We start from the raw sequence: 15578 nt of genomic DNA, 5'->3' as shown, positions 1-15578 counted from the left end.
ATAACGCAAAAAAAAAAAAAAAAAAAAAAAAAAAGTTAAAAATGGGCAAAGGATCTGAATAGACACTTTTCCAAAGAAGACATACAAATGGCCAAAAGGTATATGAAAGATGTTCAACCTCACTAATCAGGAAAATGTAAATCAAAACCACAATGAGATATCCCTTCACACCTACTAGGATGTCTGTTATCAAAAAGACAATAGATAACAAATATTGTCCAGAATGTGGAGAAAAGGGAGCCCTTATACACTCTTGGTGGGAATGTAAACTGGTATTGCCACTATGGAAAACAGTATGGAGGTTCTTCAAAAAATTAAAAATAGAACTACCGTATGATCCATAAATCCTACTTCTGGGTATATATCCGAAGGAAATGAAATCACTATCTCAAAGAGATATCTGCCCTCCAATGTTCATTTCAGCATTACTCACAATAGCCAAAATATACAAACAACCTAAGTGTCCATCGAAAGATGAAAGGATAAAGAAAATGTGGAAGACATATATAATCTGTGGAAGATATCTATATACGGGATTTATATCTCCCATTCCATATATGAGTGTGTGTGTGTCTGTGTGTGTATATATATATATAAAATACATTCAGCCATAAAAAAAGAAGGAAATACTGCCATTTGTAACAACATGGATGATCCTGGAGGGCATCATGCTAAATGTAATAAGCCTGAGAAAGAGACAAATACTGTATGGTATAAGTGGAATCTGAAAAAAAAAAATTTTTAACTCATAGAACAGAGAATAGAATGGTGGTTGCCAGGGCCTTGGGGAAGATATTGATCAAAGGGTACACACTTTCAATTATAAGATGAGTAAGTTCTGAGGATGTAATGTACAGCATGGTGACTATAGTTGATAATTCTGTATTGTATATTTGAAATCTGCTGAGAGTCTATCAATAGACCTTATGCATTCTCACCAAAGAAACCAAAAGACAAAAACCCAGTGACCATGTGAAGCGATAGATGTGTTAATTAAGTTGATTGTGGTAATCATTTCACAATGTATATGTAGAGCAAATCATCACATTGTACAAATTAAATATATTACAATTTTATTTGTCAACTATACCTTGATAAAGCTGGGGGATAGAGGGAGAAAATAACAACAACAAGAAAAAAGACACCCGGATCTTGTATGGAATTTAGCCAACAAGAAAAAAGACACCCAGATCTTGTATGTTTCCTAACTAATATAAGATCAAAATACTTCAGGACCTGTTTTAGTTGGTGTGCTGGCCCTTGGCTTAATGTCTTAAAACACCCAAAAGTGTGGCATAACTGTAGATAGTACCTGCTGTAGTTGGTCAGCACTTTAATAATGTGCCATTCAGGTTTTAAAATGTTAGTGATGTGCTATAGAGTATCACAAATAGTACAAGAGATGAGCTAGACTGAACAAAAAGATGATGTGTCACAGTAAAAATGAGCCAGCACCATTTATCTATCTGGGACTTCAAGTGGTGATTTAAAATAAGTAAATACCACCACCCCACTCCCCCGCCCACCGCCAAAGTGGCACCATTCTGAGGCACTGTTTCTGATGCTGCGTGGGCTCCCATGTATTGGTGGGCTTTGAAATCAGCTTTGGAGTCTCCTTCATAGGAGACAGGCTTATGAGTAACTGTCACACAGACAGTGGGACGGGACCTGAGGAGAGTCTAAGTCCCACCTGCCCCATGGTCTCCCTCACAAACCTGCCTTGGTTCCTAAATTACCTCAGAATCCACTCCACTCAGTTGGAAGCTAATGAATGTTTTGGAGGAGAGGTGTCACCATCTGCCATCGCAGCCACTGAGACCCGCAAGGCAGTGCGTGCTGTGGGACAGGCACTAAGCAGACGAGTGGGAAGACAAATAGGTTGAAGCCCCACCACTAATAGCCACGGGAAATCAGGCAAGGCATTAACCTCTCTCAGAGTCCTCAACTGTAAAATGAGGAGTAACTGCTCTGCTTACCTAACAGTGCTATGAGAATCTAGGAAGCAAATGCCATATTTTTAAGTGTTATAAGAAAGAAAGAGGGAAAGGAGGAAATGAGTAAAGGGAAAGGGAAAAAGAAAATCTTGGAAGGGAAAAGAGAAGGAAGAAAAAGAGGAAAAGAAAGAGGGAGAGAGGTAAGTAAAGGGACAGGGGAATGAGGAAGAGAAAAAAGGGCAGGGAAAAGGGAAGGAGGAATGTAAAAGAGGGGAGGAAAAGAGCAAGGGAAATGGGGGAAAGTGGAAGGGGAGAAGCAACAGGAAGGGAAAGGGGCACAGAGGAAGGGAAAAGGTGCGAAGGAATGTAGGCTTTGGAGCCTGAATTCTTCTAGGCTCTGCTCCCACCTAAGTGTATGTCCTTGGGCAAAGCATTTATCTAAGCTTCACATTTTTCCTCTGGGAAATGGGGATAATAATTCTGCCTTTCAATGTTATAATTAAGATTATCTATTCATTTTTTCAACCAATATTTAGTGAGCAGCGTTCTAGGTGCTTGGCATGCATCAGTCAACAAACAGACCAGAATCTCTGTCTTTGGGGACCTGACATTCTAGTGTGAATCGAAGTGTCTATCATGGTACTTGGCATATACCAGACACTCAGTAGATGTTAATTAACATTTTCATTAATACTAACAATGTATGGTGTTTATAAAATGTAAAATATTATTATTAGCTCAAATTAATCAGATTAGCCAGATTCCATTTCTATGGAGAAATGGAACTTAGAAGAGGTAAACTCTGCGGAGGAAGGGAAGTAAGTTCCGGCAAACCAGATGGTACCAGGGAGAGAGACTGAGGTGGAACCCCTGTGTGCCCAGGATGCACCACCCTGCAGCATCAGTTGAAGAAAACTGCTCTTTGACCAAAACACCCACTGTGGACTGTTAAATGAGGAGAAAAATACTACTATAATATTTGAGATGTTACATGTATTTTTCAAAGCCCCCCCAGGTTATTCTAATGATCAGTCAGGATTGAGAACTGCTGAACTAAAAAATTCATATGTGAATAATTAAGAGTAACTTTGCTGCACTATGTGAAGTATAAGTATATAATTAATGTACATGAAGGATCGCTATGCACTTCCTGTGGCTAGAACAGGAACTTTTGAGTTTTTCTACTAAGGGTGACATATTCGTTCTGATCCACACTTTACTTGTTCACTTGACTTACAGAAGGTGAGGGGGAGTATGCAAGATGAGAGAAGTAGAATGAAAGGATCTTGAATGTGCCTTAAAGAGGGCTCAGTCTAGGGGGTGAGGGGGATGTGGAGCCACTCAGAATTTTAAACTAGGAAGAGGCATATTCTAAAGGCTATCCTTCTAAGAGTTTTATAATACGTCCTCATCTGGAACTCCTAGAAACGGGCTCTTCTATTAATCTCTAAATTGGTATAGTTCTCCTTTTTTTTTTTTTTGTATCTAAAAGCTATCTTTTAAAGATACACTCTCGGACTTCCCTGGTGGTCCAGTGGCTAGGACTCCGCGGTCCCAATGCAGGGAGCCTGGGTTTGATCCCTGGTTGAGGAACTAGATCCTACATGCTGCAACTAAGAGTTCACGTGCCACAATTGAAGATCCCACATGACACAATGAAGATCCCGCACGTGGCAACAAAGTTCCCACATGCTACAGCTAAGACCTGGCGCAGCCAAATAAATAAATATTTAATAAATAAATAAAAATATACTCTCAGCTTAAATTACTAAGGAGACATATATACAGCAAAGGTACAGAGTAAGGGATTCAAATATTTTAGTCAAATATGAGTTACTTTTTGAGAAATAAGGAAGAATAAATGAGAGAAAAATTATAATAATTATTCTTATAATAGCTAACTATGTGAGAGGCACAGTTAGGGTATGTATTAATTCATTTAATCATTAAATAATCCTGTGAGAAAGGTACTGAGTCTCATTTTGCAGATAAGGAACAGAGGCACCAAGAGTTGCTCAAGATCTTGCTGCTATAAGTGGCAGAACCAGGATTTGAATCCAGGTGGGTGGACTGACTACAGAGCCTGTACTCTTTTTTCTTTTTCTTTTTTTTTTTGCGGTACGCGGGCCTCCACTGCTGTGGCCTCTCCCATTGCAGAGCACAGGCTCCAGATGCGCAGGCTCAGCGGCCATGGCTCATGGGCCCAGCCGCTCCACAGCACGTGTGATCTTCCGGGACTGGGGCACGAACCCATGTCCCCTGCATCAGCAGGCAGACTCTCAACCACTGCGCCACCAGGGAAGCCCTTTTTTTTCTTTTAATTAAATTATAGTTGATTTACAATGTTGTGTTAGTTTCTGGCATACAGCAAAGTGATTCAGTTATACATATATGTATATATGTATTATTTTTCATATTCTTTTCCATTATGGTTTATTACAGGATATTGAATATAGTTTCCTGTGCTACACAGTAAATCCTTATTGTTTACTGATTTTACTTATATAATATGTATCTGTTAATCCCATACTCCCAATTTATCCCTCTCCCTCCCCTTTCCTCTTTGGTAACCATAGGTTTGTTTTCTATATCTGTGAGTCTATTTCTATTCGTAAATAAGTCCATTTGCATCATATTTTAGATTCCACATATATGTAATATCATATGGTATTTGTCTTTCTCTTTCTGACTTACTTCACTTAGTATATTTATCTCTAGGTCCATCCATGTTGCTGCAAATGGCATTATTTCATTCTTTTTATGGCTGAGTAATATTCCATTGTGTATATATACCACATCTTCTTTATGCATTCATCCATCAGTGGACATTTAGCTTACTTCCATGTCTTGGCTATTGTAAATAGCGCTGCTATGAACACTGGGGTGCATATATCTTTTCAAATTATATGAAAATAATATAATTATTTTTCTCTGGATATATGCCCAGGAGAGGATTGCTGGATCAGATGGCAACTCTATTTTTAGTTTTTTGAGGAACCTCCATACTGTTCTCCATAGTGGCTATACCAATTTACATTGCCATCAACAGTGTAGGAGGGTTCCCTTTTCTCCACACCCTCTCCAGCACTTGTTATTTGTAGATTTTTGATCATGGCCATTCTAACTGGTGTAAGGTGGTACCTCATTGTAGTTATGATTTGCATTTCTCTAATAATTAGCGATGTTGAGCATCTTTTCATGAGCCATTGGCCATCCGTATGTCTTCTTTGGAAAAATGTCTATTTAGGTCTTCTGCCCCTTTTCTGATTGGGTTGTTTGCTTTTTTGTTATTGAGTTGTATGAGCTGTTTGTATATTTTGGACAGAGCCTGTACTCTTAACTTCCAAGACACAGCATATTGAATATAATCCCCAAAATGTTTATATTTATCTCTGGAACACAGACACTCCCTCATTAACAGACCTTTCCAGGCATCTTGCCTTGACCACTTGGTTCCCCAGCAGCAACACAGAATTCAGTCAGCAGTGGAAAAGAGAGACCATGCTCACTCCAGTAATCCACAATATAAATTAGTTGTGTATAAATCATGAAGAGGAGACTACACCTTAAAGAGCTTCCAAATGACCCCTCACATTTTAGAGGCTACCAATTGCAAAAGTCTTGCCTAACAAAACTTTGTTGGTACAATCTGACACTCAGGGGCATGTATTAAGTTTTCAATAAATTCTTGTTGATCAAAGCAATACCCAGATCTAAACTATTCACCCACTAGCTCAGGCATTTTTCTATTACAAACTCAGTTTTTATTATTCCTACGCATGTTTCCACAAGTTTACTAGATATTGATGCATCCATATACATTATGCATTATTGTAAATTTGGTTTTAAAGTTTATGTAATGGTGGCCCTGCATAAAGTTGGGGTTTTTTTGCTCAACATTACATTTCTTATATCTATCCAGGTAGACAGAAATAGCTCTAGGACATTCATTTTAACTGCTATAAAGTATTTCATTTCATGAGAAGCCCAAAATTCATTTATCCATTTTCCTGTTGATGGACATTTATATTGTCACTGATTATTGGTCAAATACCCTATTTGGTATACGGTAAGATACTAATTTTACTTTTTAAGAAAAAAGACCTACAAAAACAAATCCAAAACAATTAACAAAATGGCAATAAGAACATACAGATTGATAATTACCTTAAACATAAACAGATTAAATGCCCCAACCAAAAGACACAAGTGGGCTGAATGGATACAAAAACAAGACCCATATATATGCTGTCTATAAGAGACACACTTCAGATCTAGGGACACATACAGACTGAAAGTGAGGGGATGGAAAAAGTTATTCCATGCAAATGGAAATCAAAAGAAAGCTGGAGTAGCAATACTCACATCAGACAAAATAGACTTTAAAATAAAGACTGTTACAAGAGACAAAGAAGAATACTACATAATGATCAAGGGATCAATCCAAGAAGAAGATATAACAATCGTAAATATATATGCACCCAACATAGGAGCACCTCAATACATAAGGCAAATGCTAACAGCCATAAAAGGGGAAACTGACAGTAACACAATAATAGCAGGAGACTTTAACACTCCACTTTCATCAATGGACAGATCACCCAGACAGAAAATCAATAAGGAAACACAGGCCTTAAATGACACGTTAGAGCAGATGGACTTAATTGATATTTATAAAGCATTCCATCCAAAAGCAGCAAAATACACACTCTTCTCAAGCGCACATGGAACATTCTCCAGGATAGATCACATGCTGGGCCACAAAGTGAGCACTGGTAAATTTAAGAAAATTGAAATCATATCAAGCATCTATTCCAACCACAACACTATGAGATTAGAAATCAACAACAAGAAAAAAACCTGTAAAATATACAAACATGTGGAGGCTAAACAATATGCTATTAAACAACCAATGGACCACTGAAGAAATCAAGATGAAATCAAAAATTACCTAGAAACAAATGAAAATAAAGCAAAACAATCCAAAACCTATGGGATGCAGCAAAAGCAGTTCTACGAGGGGAGTTTACAGAAATACAATCCTACCTCAGGAAACAAGAAAAATCTCAAATTAGCAACCTAACCTTACACCTAAAGCGACTAGAGAAAGAAGTACAAACAAAACTCAAAGTTAGTACAAGGAAAGAAATCATAAAGATAAGATCAGAAATAAATGAAATAGAGATGAAGAAAACAATAGAAAGGATCAATGAAACTAAAAGCTGGTTCTCTGAAAAGATAAAGAAAATTGATAAACCTTTAGCCAGACTCATCATGAAAAAAAAGAGAGACGGTGCAAATGAATAAAATTAGAAATGAAAAAGGAGAAGTTACAAAGGATCATAAGAGACTACTACAACAAGCATATATATATATGCCAACAAAATGGACCCCCTAGAAGAAATGAATAAATTCTTAGAAAGACACAAGCTCCCAAGACTGAAGAAATAGAAAATATGAACAGCCCAGGTGTTTATTTCCACATTATAGTGCCTATGCTGCTCAAGGAACAAAGGTGCTTAAAGACAACGCTACTGATCAAAGAGTGTGGCTGCACAAGGTACATGGCATGGCAAAGCTACAAGGATGTACAAGCTCAATAACTGCTAGAACTCTTGTTTCCCTGGCCTAATTTTCAGGCTTTGGGTCTGTGCTAATTTGAAGGGTTGCTTTATAAAGAGAGAGTCAATAAAACACACTGTGGCTCCAGAGGGAAGCAGAACACAGGGCTGGGAACTGGGAGCCTTGAGTCTCAGTCCTGGTAACTAGATCTGAGGGTCATTCACCTTCTCTGTGTTTCAGTTTTTGTCACGATACATGCCCTGCCATTTCTGGGGACTATTGTGAGATTCCCTGAGATAATAATGGGGAATGTGTTTTCTGTATTTAAAGTCTACAGGCCAGCCCAGTAAAAATGGCAAAGGTTTTAGAGCCCAACAGACCTAGGTTTAAATCCCAGGTCTGTCATTCACTGACTGTGTGATAGTGGGCAAGTTACTTGCCCTCTCTAAATATAATGTTCTCATCTGTTGAAAAGGGTTAATAGTAAGACCTATCTCTTAGAATAGTCAAAATAACTAGATGAGCTAATTATAGAAAGCATCTGGCACATATTAATGCTAAGTAAATGGTAAATATTGTGCTTGTTTGCCAGCCATTATTTCTCAGGTTAGTCTTACGTAGACTATAAACATCTTCAAGGCTTTGATAATGAATTTTTAAAAATCCCTACAGCATCTGGCATAGAACTGAATAAGTGAATGGCGACTAGTAGCAGCAGAAGAAGCAGCAATACTAGTAGAAGCAAAATCAGCCACAGCAGCATCAGCAGATCACTGATAGAGCAGCAGGTAGCAGCAACGATAATAGAGCAATAGTAGTAAGGGCAGTAACAGTAATCACTGCAGTGCTATCCCAGCCTATGCCTTCTGCTACTGTGGATCATCTATCCCTATACTAAGAAGATAAAGTCTCCCATGCAAATAAGCACTGATTTATAGGCATCGAGTCAAAAGAAATTAAGCAAACCCTGCAAGCTGAGGAAGCTCAAATGCTAATGGATGTTAAATACAGGTTTCATCATACCAGTCCTGTAAATTGTCATCTGTTATCAGATGCAGCAACTCTATGCTACTGTTAAATGGGGAAGATGCTAAAGAAAGAGGCTGGGAGAATTCTGAACAGTGGTGAGCCTGATTCATTCAATACTTCAGGAGAAAGAATCCTAGGCAACTGTGCTCTCAAACTTCAGCCTTGGTTAGAACCTTCTTCTCTGACTCTCAAAACCCCAACATCTTAAGAGGCTCCAGTCCTGCAGATTCGAAGTCAGTTTTTTTTTTTTTTTTGCGGTACGCGGGCCTCTCACTGCTGCGGCCTCTCCCGCTGCAGAGCACAGGCTCCGTACGCGCAGGCCCAGCGGCCACGGCTCACGGGCCCAGCCGCTCCGCGGCATGCGGGATCCTCCCGGACCGGGGCGCGAACCCGCGTCCCCTGCATCGGCAGGCGGACCCACAACCACCGCGCCACCAGGGAAGCCCCTCGAAGTCAGTTTTTCAGGTACCAGGGAATGAGCAGAAAGGCTTAGATAACTACCTGAAAGAGAGGCCCAAGTCTGTCCCAGGTACTTTGGGGGAAAGGACAAAGAGGTTGGGAGAGCGACCACAGTGAAGCCAAGAAAATAAACTTAAAACACCAGATGGATTCCCCCACCTATCCTCACAATCTAGGTTTTCTTTCTGTGGTGAAGATTTTAATTATTGTTTGATAAAGTAACCAAAAGCATAGATGCATTGGAATTTCCTCCTTTTTGCCCTTGTTTTTAATGCATGGCTTCCCTTGGGGAACATGGGGGAGGAAGTTTATTTAGTAATATATACATGGTATATATTTAAAAAGAAAACAATTACAAAGAGCCAAAAGCGGGCAAAGCTTGACCATGAACCACATATAAAGAAACATCCTTCCAATAAGAGCAATTCCAAAGGGGAAAACACATTCTCTGGTTAGCAAATACATGTATGAAGACACCAGCACACCTATCCAAATACATGTATACAGACTCAGTACAGCCAAAGAAACACAGCACATCAAAATGACAACACAACAAGAAATAAACATCCTAATGGAATAACTCAAAGGAATTAAAATAAGATATATCAGGAAGACTCTCACTTACCACTACTAGACAGTATTTTTATTAACGTGGGAATGAAGGGCAACAATCTGCCCTTTAGGAACAAACAAGTCAGAAGCCTTTTTCTGTAGAGGCCTAATGAGCTCTCCATAACCCAGCACTTTCCTCTTTCCTCAGTGATAGGAAATCAGAGGTCACAAAGAAGGTTCCATTTGGCTGAATCCCAAGGGGAGAAGCAATTTTGCTCAGAGCTTTCTGAGCAGAAAGCCCAAGGGGTAGAAAGCTTAGGTTCTCTTCTGCTCTGCAGGGGATGCATGTGGGCAGTAATTCCAGGAATGGTACTGGAAGAAAGTGTCCATGGTTTAAAATCCATCACCTATCTCATCACCACATCTCCAAGGCCGGTCAGGGCTTACAGGTCTTGAAATTGCCCTTGGCTCACCCAGGAACGGATTTCCTGACTCTAGATTCCTAACTTGCCAAGCTCAGCATTTGCCAACAGCGGCCCTCAGCTAGGTAATGGAAAAATACAGAATCTGGTCGCATCAAACGAGTGTGTACTAGCAAATATCCACCAAGTGGCTGATGGTGAGCCAGGATGAATACAGAAGTACAAGGACTGAGCTAATAATTTTGTGTTCAGTCAAGTAACATTGTTATCTCACAGTCAGCTCTTTCTTCATTGGTGGCAAAGACCCCCTCATCTTTTTTTGGTCCCAGAGGCAGCAGAAGCTCTAGAAATGCTTGGGGCAGGTAACAGCAGGGCAGAGAGAATGGAGTGACCTAGCACAAGCAGAGGCAGTGCTGGAGGTGGGAAAAACCAAAACTATGCTCCCACCCCCACCAAAAATACCCACTAGTTATTTGAACGATGAGATTGAGAGTTACCAGCTTGGGCTTAAGCAGAGTGCTCAGCACTAAAACAGACCTAATGGTAACCTAGCAAATGTTTTGTAAACTCTAAAGCACTATATAAATGTTATCTTTACTATTATTACCAAAAAGATAATATCCAGAACTCCACCATTTGAAAATTATATTTTACTCTTATTTCTTGTTTTTAAGCTGTTAATGGTCTAGGTGGTTTCTTTTTTTTTTAATAGATTTTATTTATTTTTTGGCTGCGTTGGGTCTTCCGTTGCTGCAGGCTTTCTCTAGTTGTCGCGATCAGGGGGCTACTCTTCATTGCAGTGCGAGGGCTTCTCATTGCAGTGGCTTCTCTTGTTGTGGAGCATGGACTCCAGGTGCGCGGGCTTCAGTAGTTGTGGCTTGTAGGCTCTAGAGCTCAGGCTCAGTAGTTGTGGTGCATGGGCTTAGTTCTTCCGCGGCATGTGGGATCTTCCCGGACCAGGGCTCAAACCTGTATCCCCTGCATTAGCAGGCGGATTCTTAACCACTGCGCCACCAGGGAAGCCCCTAGGTGATTTCTTAAATGAACTTTAGAGCACTTATTAGTCATGTCAAATATTCTCCACAGAAATTCTAGACAAATCAATCAATGAGGATAGCAGTGAAAAAAAAAACACTTTCAAAAATTTGCCCTTTTCTTCAAGAAACATTATTTTCTGTTATTAAAGAAAACATCACTCAGCCTGAAGTACAGTGGACCCCTGAACAACATGGGTTTGAACTAAACAGGCCCACTTACACGCAGATTTTTTCCACTAAATATGTACTTTAGTACTGCATGATTCATAGTTGGTTGAATCCACGGATGTGGAACTGCAGATATGGAGGACCAACTATAGTTATAGTAGATTTTCGAGTGCTTAGGGTGAGTGCCTCTAACCCCCTCATTGTTCCAGGGTCAACCTGGTTGACTTTACCAATAATCAAAGCTATTTCATGCAACCAGGAGTTGGTTTTTTAATTACAGCTATTTTACCTAGAGGACTTTCAGAAAAAAGAAAAACTATGCTCCATATATTATTCCTGCTTCCACCCATTACATACAGAGAAAACACATTTCTGGAAGTTTTAGTATAGGAGTTTTCCTTTACTCCAGCCATCAAGGTTCAGAGATACAGAGGTCTAGCTTCAAAGACTAAAATATTGCACTGTGTGACTTAGTACCAGACTCAATGTAAGTATAATGAGAGTTCTGGCCACTCCTGAGGTTTTCCAAGCCTTGATGGGTAAAATCTGAAGGGAAGAGGTAGTGGAAGAGAGGCTGCCATCTAAGTGCTGGAAACACTTCTATTTGCCCAGATACAGGGACCTGAATTCCCTTCAGAGTGGACAGAACCTTCATTTTGAAAAAAACATCTAAATGTACCTTGGTTACATCTACCAATTTTCCTTGGAGAACAATGTGAAATAACCTAAATGTAGGTGTTTCAAATTTACAACATAAGTATATTTTGGTAGAGAAGGTTTTCACTTTAGGTTGAGCTTGAGCAGACTTTAGAAATTTTTTTTCCGTTTTTTCATAAGGGAGATATGGACTGAAAAAGAGGTTCATCTAAAGGGAGTGGATATTCCCAATACTAGGATGAGACAGAGACTTGGGCAAAAAATAGGGACAGAGAAAGCCAACCATAGACTGGGAGGGGAGGAACTTTGTTCTATTTTTGGGAGAAGTATGCTTAGATTCTTACAAGTAGAGCACTCCAGTGTATGGTTAGCTGGCCTCTGCCACATAGAAGCATCCAGAAAACTAGGCAGGTGTACACTAAAAGGTCCCTGAAGGTATCCTGGAGCTATGTGCTTTGAGGATAACAACACTGCTATGAATTGAATTGTGTCCCCCCCCAAAATCCATGTTGAAGCCTTAACCCTCGATGTGACTATATTTGCAGATAGGGCCTATAAGGAGGTAATTATAGTTAAATGAAGTCATAAGGTGTGACCCTAATCAAACAGGATTAGTGTCCTTATATGAAGAAAAACCAGAGCGCAAGCACGTTCTCTCTCTCTCTCTCTCTCTCTCTCTCTCTCCCATGTGAGGACATAGCAAGAAGGCAGCCACCTACAAGTCAGGAAGAGAGGTCTCATCAGGAACTAAATTGGTCAGCACCTTGATCTTGGATTTAGCCTCCAGAACTGTGAGAAAACAAATTTCTGTTGTTTAAGCCACTAAATCTATGATATACTGTTATGGCAGTCTGAGCCAACCAAGACACATACCTAGTAACTTTTAGGATACTTTTTGTATTTTTTGTTTGTTTGTTTCATTATTCCTTCACCCTAAAGAGTCTTATTAAACCTGACAGTCTAGCAGATCTCTCAAGGTATTTGAATGCCTAATATGCTCTGTAAACTGTACTAGTCAAGGGAAAACAATGACAAATAAGGTAGACACAGACACGACCTTTATAATTAGTCTAGATTGGAAGATATTAAACAAATAAATATGTAGATAATTCATGACAATTGTAACAAGTGCCAACCTATACATATGACAGCATTCAGCAGTCTCTCCCATGCTGTGCAGAATTAAGGGGAGATCCTGATCTTTGTACCCAAGAATAGGGCACAGCTAGTGTGGTAGTGAAGGCAGCCATGGCCTGAGGAAGATAAGAGATGCCTGTACCACATAATGCAATGGACAGGCTTGATGAGGAGACTGGAACACTAGACTGAAAGCCCCATGAGGGCAGCAACCATCTCTCTCTTGTTCACTGCAACATCCCCAGCATCTGGCGTCCCTTGGCACACAGACACTCCACTAGTATTTGTTTTTAGATGGATGGGCACAAATGACAGTACCATGGGGGAAATCTCAAAAATAAATGGGAGAGGCATGAGCTTCAAGATGGTGGAAGAGTAAGACGCGGAGATCACCTTCCTCCCCACAGATACATCAGAAATACATCTACACATGGAACAACTCCTACAGAACACCTACTGAACGCTGGCAGAAGACCTCAGACTTCCCAAAAGGCAAGAAACTCCCCACGTACCTGGGTAGGGCAAAAGAAAAAAGAAAAAACAGAGACAAAAGGATAGGGACGGGACCTGCACCAGTGGGAGGGAGCCGTGAAGGAGGAAAGGTTTCCACACACTAGAAGCCCCTTCGCAGGCGGAGACCGCGGGTGGCGGAGGGGGGAGCTTCGGAGCCGCGGAGGGGAGCGCAGCAACAGGCATGCGGAGGGCAAAGCGGGGAGATTCCCGCACAGAGGATCGGTGCCGACCGGCACTCACCAGCCCGAGAGGCTTGTCTGCTCACCCGCTGGGGCTGGGGCGGGCGGGGCTGGGAGCTGAGGCTTTGGCTTTGAAGGTCGGATCGCAGGGAGAGGACTGGCAGCGTGAACACAGCCTGAAGGGGTTAGTGCACCACGGCTAGCCGGGAGGTAGTCCGGGAAAAGGTGTGGTGCTGCCGAAGAGGCAAGAGACTTTTTCTTGCCTCTTTGTTTCCTGGTGCGCGAGGAGAGGGGATTAAGTGCACCGCTTAAACGAGCTCCAGAGATGCGCTCGAGCCGCGGCTATCAGCACGGACTCCAGAGACGGGCATGGGATGCTAAGGCTGTTGCTGCCGCCACCAAGAAGCCTGTGTGCGGGCACAGGTCACTATCCCCACCTCCGCTCCCGGGAGCCTGTGTAGCCCGCCACTGCCAGGGTCCCGTGATTCAGGGACAACTTCCCTGGGAGAACGCATGGCGAGCCGCACGCTGGTGCAACGTCACGACGGCCTCTGCCGCCACAGGCTCACCCCACATCGGTACCCCTCCCTGTTCCCGGCCTGAGTGAGCCAGAACCCCCAAATCAGCTGCTCCTTTAACCCCGTCCTGTCTGGGCGAAGAACAGTTGCCCTCAGGCGACCTACACGCAGAGGTGGGTCCAAATACAAAGCTGAACCCCAGGAGCTGTGCAAACAAAGAAGAGAAAGGGAAATCTCTCCCAGCAGCCTTAGGAGCAGTGGATTAAAGCTCCACCATCAACTTGATGTACCCTGCATCTGTGGAATACCTGAATAGAGAACGAATCATCCCAAATTGAGGAGGTGGACTTTGGGAACAAAGATATATATACTTTTCCCCCTTTTTCTCTTTTTGGGAGTGTGTATGTGTATGCTTCTGTGGGTGATTTTATCTGTATAGCTTTGCTTTTACCACTTGTCCTAGGATTCTGTCTGTCCGTTTTTGTTTTGTTTTATTTTGTTTTTTACTTATGCTGGAGAGGGTGTGGAGAAAAGGAAACACTTTTGCACTGCTGGTGGGAATGTAAATTGTTACAGCCACTATGGAAAACAGTATGGAGGTTCCTTAAAAAACTACAAATAGAACTACCATACGACCCAGCAATCCCACTACTGGGCATATACCCTGAGAAAACCATAATTCAAAAAGAGTCATGTACCACAATGTTCATTGAAGCTCTCTTTACAATAGCCAAGAGATGGAAGCAACCTAAGTGTCCACTGACAGATGAATGGATAAAGAAGATGTGGCACATATATACAATGGAACATTTCTCAGCCATAAAAAGAAATGAAACTGAGTTATTTGTAGTGAGATGGATAGGCCTAGACTCTGTCATACAGAGTGAAGTAAGTCAGAAAGAGAAAAACAAATATCATATGCTAATACATATATATGGAATCTAAGAAAAAAAAAAAGGTCATGAAGAACCTAGAGGCAAGATGGGAATAAAGACAAAGACCTACTAGAGAATGGACTTGAGGACATGCAGTGCGGGAAGGGTAAGCTGGGACGAAGTAAGAGTGTGGCACGAACATATATACACTACCATACGTAAGGTATATAGCTAGTGAGAAGCTGCCGCATAGCACAGGGAGATCAGCTCAGTGCTTTGTAACCACCTAGAAGGGTGGGATAGGGAGGGTGGGAGGGAGACACAAGAGGGAAGAGATATGAGAACATATGTATATGTATAACTGATTCACTTCGTTATAAAGCAGAAACTAACACACCATTGTAAAGCAATTATACTTCAATAAAGATGTTAAAAACATAATAATAATTATTATTATTTTTTAGATTTTATTTTAATAACTATATTTTATTTTATTTTACTTTATCTTCTTTCTTTCTTTCTTTCTCCCTCTCTCC

This window comes from Lipotes vexillifer, unplaced genomic scaffold, assembly GCF_000442215.2.
Source record: "Lipotes vexillifer unplaced genomic scaffold, Lipotes_vexillifer_v1.1 scaffold919, whole genome shotgun sequence".
Lineage (NCBI taxonomy): Eukaryota > Metazoa > Chordata > Mammalia > Artiodactyla > Lipotidae > Lipotes > Lipotes vexillifer.
Note: the sequence above shows the minus strand (reverse complement) of the source record.